Here is a 5092-nt window from a genome sequence, read left to right as displayed (position 1 = left end):
ACTTTTAAATCCTGGAAGTTTGATAAACTCTTTAAACTCAAACCTATTGTTTATCATCAATTAGTCCATATCTTCTATTCCAATGCGGTATGTGTCTAAAATGAACGTCGATCTGAAACCATTGGTATTCGATATTTTCTTTTAGGTCAATTAATTTTTATTGACTCCGACACATTCACTACCCATTTTGGACTAGATAACTTAGGTTTATATAATGAAAAGGAGACTGTGGCATTACCCTATAAATCTAAGGATAGCATTAGTACCTTACCATCTCATCACGATCATTTTCTACATTTGTTAATCTCTTGGTGGTTTCGACCATCCGGAGGTAGGTACTCCTCCCTTAGAAAAATAGATATATGGTGGATACATTGTATCCAAAATAATAAGAAGATTAATCTGCCACAGATCATCTTTAGTGAGTTAGTAGATACCGTAAACATTATACCTTCTAATAGTATAGAAATTATAGTTTACGGCTGTCTTCTCAGTAACTTGGTTACCAAACTCGGTCTTAGGGTCAATCTTGATATTCTAATCCCTCTCCAAAATCAAATCAATTTCACTTCCTTGAAGAAGCGGGATAGAAACAAAATAAGAAAACGAGTCAATGGGAATTTCAACCCACTGAGCTAGCTCTTGATGAGCTCCACCTCCTCCGGTACCGGCTGCGGACGATGATCCCGAGCTTCAACAATTAATACAAGATATTGATGAAGCCATACCCAATGACGAGCCGTAGCAGCACGAGGAGCTGGCACATCAAGAAGATCAAACGCCACCATATTTTCAATCTTTCTTAGAGTCGTTTGATCTGAGGTTTGCTTCCATGGAGTCTCAACTGACTGAATTTCAATGGGAGATGTGTGAACGTATGGATGCTCTCACACTTAAAGTGTGAGCATATTATCCTCCTCCTTCCGATCCTCCTATAGACAACTAGACCTACCTTGCTTTAGTTTTCTTAAATTAAACCCCAAACTTGAAACTTTAAATTATAAAACATTTTGATGTTTATGGATTGTTTTTATTTTGGATGTTTGAACTTATTTTATATATATTTTTCTTGGTTTGAATTTTCAATTTGGGCTTAATGTTTATTAATTTTTGCATCATTTACTTGCATTATGAGCAATTTCCATTGCACGTTTGTTCATGAATATTGAATTATGAAACTAATGGCTAACCTTTCTCTTGATTGTGATCTTAGCAGCTTAAGCTATATTTACACAAATGACTAACCTTGTTTCATAATGTTTTCTAGAGTCTTTTTGATTTAACAAAAAGTGGGAGAAGATGTTCTCCTTATGAATCCTTTGAAAAATAAGCGTATTCGTTCTGTAGCGGATCTCTTACAAGACCAATTCGGATTGACTATGGTTCGTTTAGAAAATGTAGTTAGAGGAACTATATGCGGAGCAATTAGGCATAAATTGATACCGACTCCTCAAAATTTGGTAACTTTGACTCCATTAACAACCACTTATGAATCCTTTTTTGGATTACACCCATTGTCTCAAGTTTTGGATTGAACAAATCCATTGACACAAATAGTTCACGGGAGAAAATTGAGTTATTTGGGACCCAGAAGCTTGATAGGGCCAACTGCTAATTTTCAGATACGAGATATCCATCCTAGTCACTATGGACGTATTTTCCCAATTGACACGTTTGAAGGGATCAATGTTGGACTTATTGGATCCTTAGCAATTTATGCCAGGATTGGTCATTGGGGGTCTCTAGAAAGTCCATTTTATAAAATTAAAATATTTGAGAGATAAAAAAAAGCACAGATATTTTATTTATCCCTAATTCAAGATGAATATTATATGGTAGTGGCAGGAAATTCTTTGGCCCCCTGAATCGGGGTATTCCCGGATTGATACCGCCAAGAATTCTTGACTATTGCATGGGAACATGTTCATCTTTGAAGTATTTTTCCTTTTCAATATTTTTCTATTGGAGTTTCCCTCATTCCTTTTATCGAGTATAATGACGTGAATTGGGCTTTAATGAGTTCTAATATGCAACGCCAAGCAGTTTTGCTTTCGCGTTCCAAGAAGTGCATTGTTGGAACTGGGTTGGAACGCCAAGTGGCTCTAGATTCATGAGTTCCCGCTATAGCCGATCACGAGGGAAAGATCATTTCTACCGATACTGACAAGATTATTTTATCGGGCAATGGGGATGCTCTAGGCATTCCATTAGTTATGTATCAATGTTCCAACAAAAATACTTGTGTGCATCAAACTGCTCGGGTTCAGCGGGGTAAATACATTAAAAATGGACAAATTTTAGCGGATGGTGCCGCTACGGTTGGTGGCGAACTTGCTTTGGGCAAAAATGTACTAGTAGCTTATATGCCATGGGAAGGTTACAAATTTGAGGATGAGGTACTCATTAGAGAGCGTCTAGTATATGAAGATATTTATACTTCTTTTCACGTACGAAAATATGAAATTCAGACTCATGTGACAAGAAAATCACTAACGAAATACCTTACCTAGAAGCCCATTTACTCCGCAATTTAGATAAAAATAGAATTGTGATACTGAGATCTTGGGTGGAGACGGGCGATATTTTAGTAGGTAAATTAATGCCTCAGGTGGCGAAAGAATCATCGTATGCTCCAGAAGATAGATTATTAGGGGCCATACTTGGGATTCAGGTATCCACTTCAAAGGAAACTTGTCTAAAATTACCTATAGGAGGTAGGGGTCGAATCATCGATGAGAGATGGATCCAGAAAAAGGGGGTTCTAGTTATAATCTGGAAACTATTCGTGTATAATTTCACAGAAATGCGAAATCAAAGTAGGCGATAAAGTAGCCGGAAGACATGGAAATAAAGGGATCATTTCCAAAATTTTACCTAGATATGATATGCCTTATTTGTAAGACAGAAGACCTGTTGATATGGTCTTCAACCCATTAGGAGTACCTTCATGAATGAATGTAGGACATATATTTGAATGCTCACTTGGGTTAGCAGGGAGTCTACTAGATAGACATTATAGAATAGCTCTATTTGATGAGAGATATGAACAAGAGACTTCGAGAAAACTAGTGTTTTCCGAATTATATGAAGCCGGTAAGCAAACAACAAATCCATGGGTATTTGAGCCCGAAAATCCAGGAAAAAGCAGAATATTTGATGGAAGAACGGGGGACCCTTTTGAACAACCTATTATAATAGGAAAACCTTATATCTTGAAATTAATTCATCAAGTTGATGATAAAATACATAGGCATTCCAGTGGACATTATGCACTTGTTACACAACAACCACTTAGAGGAAGGTCCAAGCAAGGGGAACATCGGGTAGGAGAAACGGAGGTTTGGGCTCTAGAGGGATTTGGTGTTGCTCATATTTTACAAGAATTGCTTACTTATAAATCTGATCATATTAGAGCTCGCCAAGAAGTACTTGGTACTACGATCATTAGAGGAACAATACCTAAACCTGAAGATGCTCCAGAATCTTTTTGATTGCTCATCCGAGAATTACGATCTTTGGCTCTGGAACTGAATCATTTCCTTGTATCTGAGAACTTCCAGATTAATAGGAAGGAAGATTAATCGGAATGAATCAGAATTTTTCTTCTATGATCGACTGATATAATCATCAATAACTCCAAATTGGATCAGTTTCTCCCCAACAAATAAGTGCTTGGGCCAAGAAAATCCTACCTAATGGAGAAAGCGTTGGAGAGGTGACAAAACCCTATACTTTTCATTACAAAACCAATAAACCGGAAAGGGATGGATTATTTTGTGAAAGAATTTTTGGACCTATAAAAAGTAGAATTTGTGCTTGTGGAAATTATCGAGTAATTGGAAATGAAAGGAAGGGCCCTAAATTTTGTGAACAATGCGGAGTTGAATTTGTTGATTCTCGGATACGAAGATATCAAATGGGATACATAAAGTTGGCATATCCAGTAACTCATGTATGGTATTTGAAGCAGCTTCCTAGTTATATCGCCAATGTTTTAGATAAACCTCTTAAAGAATTAGAGGGTCTAGTATACTGCGATGTGTGATTTGATCGAAATTCTTATTTTATAGATTAGCAATGAGAAACTGTCATCCCATTCAATCGAATTGGGATGCCCTGGATCTGACATGACATGTCTCTTTGGAAGAGTAACATGAAGCTCAGAATTATGGGCGTATTCAATACTCCCAAATAAAAAAGGGAATTGGTCTATGGTCGAGTCAGTAAAAATAAATAACTAGGAATTTTGAGTTGCACCTCGTGAAAAAAGTCTTCTTTCTTTTGCGGAATTAAGCATTCTCATTTCTTTTAGTTCTTTTATAAAGAAATGAAATTATGTTCAAGTAAACAAATATGCCATGGTTGCAGGAGTCTATACATCACATATAGGCTTAGGCTTTAAGTTAAGGGCATCGTGGTATAACCATCGAGGTAACTCAGGACCTAAGAGATCGAATGGAAGGGTACATAGACAAGTAAATCCCTTATGGCACTCCTTTAATTGAAGAGGATTCATCATTCGAGGGGAAGTAGACTACTCAAGAATTTCACATTTCATTTATGTCCTAATTTTGAATTGAATAAAGAATTAAGAAAATCGAAATCAATAAAAGAATAATGAATCAATGAAATGTTTCTTGGGAACTTGATTAAAGAGTAGACCTTTTTTGGGGGGGGGGAATTCTAGAATTTGAAAGCGAGAACCCCTTTCTTTATCTTTATTTGTTTATTTGGTGTAACTACTTGAGCCGGATGAGAGGAAACTCTCATGTCCGATTTTGAGGGGGGATCCCGTAGGGCCATATCCTAATTTTTCTTTTGCTAGGTCCATCGCTAAAAAACCTACTTTCTTACGATTACGAGGTTCATTCAACTATGAAATTCAATCCTGGAAATACAATATCCTACTTTTTTTTACTACCCAGGGTTTCGATACATTTCGAAATCACAAAAATTTCTACTGGAGCAAGTACTATTCGAGAACAATTAGTTGACCTAGATTTTCGAATTCTTATCGATTATTCGGTGGTAGAATGGAAAGAATTAGGATAAGAAGGCCTCACGGGTAATGAATAGGAAGATCAAAAAATTG

At 36.6% G+C, this 5092-nt stretch overlaps 1 pseudogene; it reads left to right on the top strand.

The window, feature by feature from the left end:
- The first annotated feature begins 1310 nt into the window (after positions 1–1310).
- Positions 1311–3896, top strand: LOC120176961 (annotated as a pseudogene).
- The last annotated feature ends 1196 nt before the right edge of the window (positions 3897–5092 follow it).

Source organism: Hibiscus syriacus, unplaced genomic scaffold (genome assembly GCF_006381635.1).
Source record: "Hibiscus syriacus cultivar Baekdansim isolate YM2019G1 unplaced genomic scaffold, ASM638163v2 tig00112261_pilon, whole genome shotgun sequence".
Taxonomy (NCBI): domain Eukaryota; kingdom Viridiplantae; phylum Streptophyta; class Magnoliopsida; order Malvales; family Malvaceae; genus Hibiscus; species Hibiscus syriacus.
Note: the sequence above shows the minus strand (reverse complement) of the source record. Positions and strands in the feature narration are given on the sequence as shown.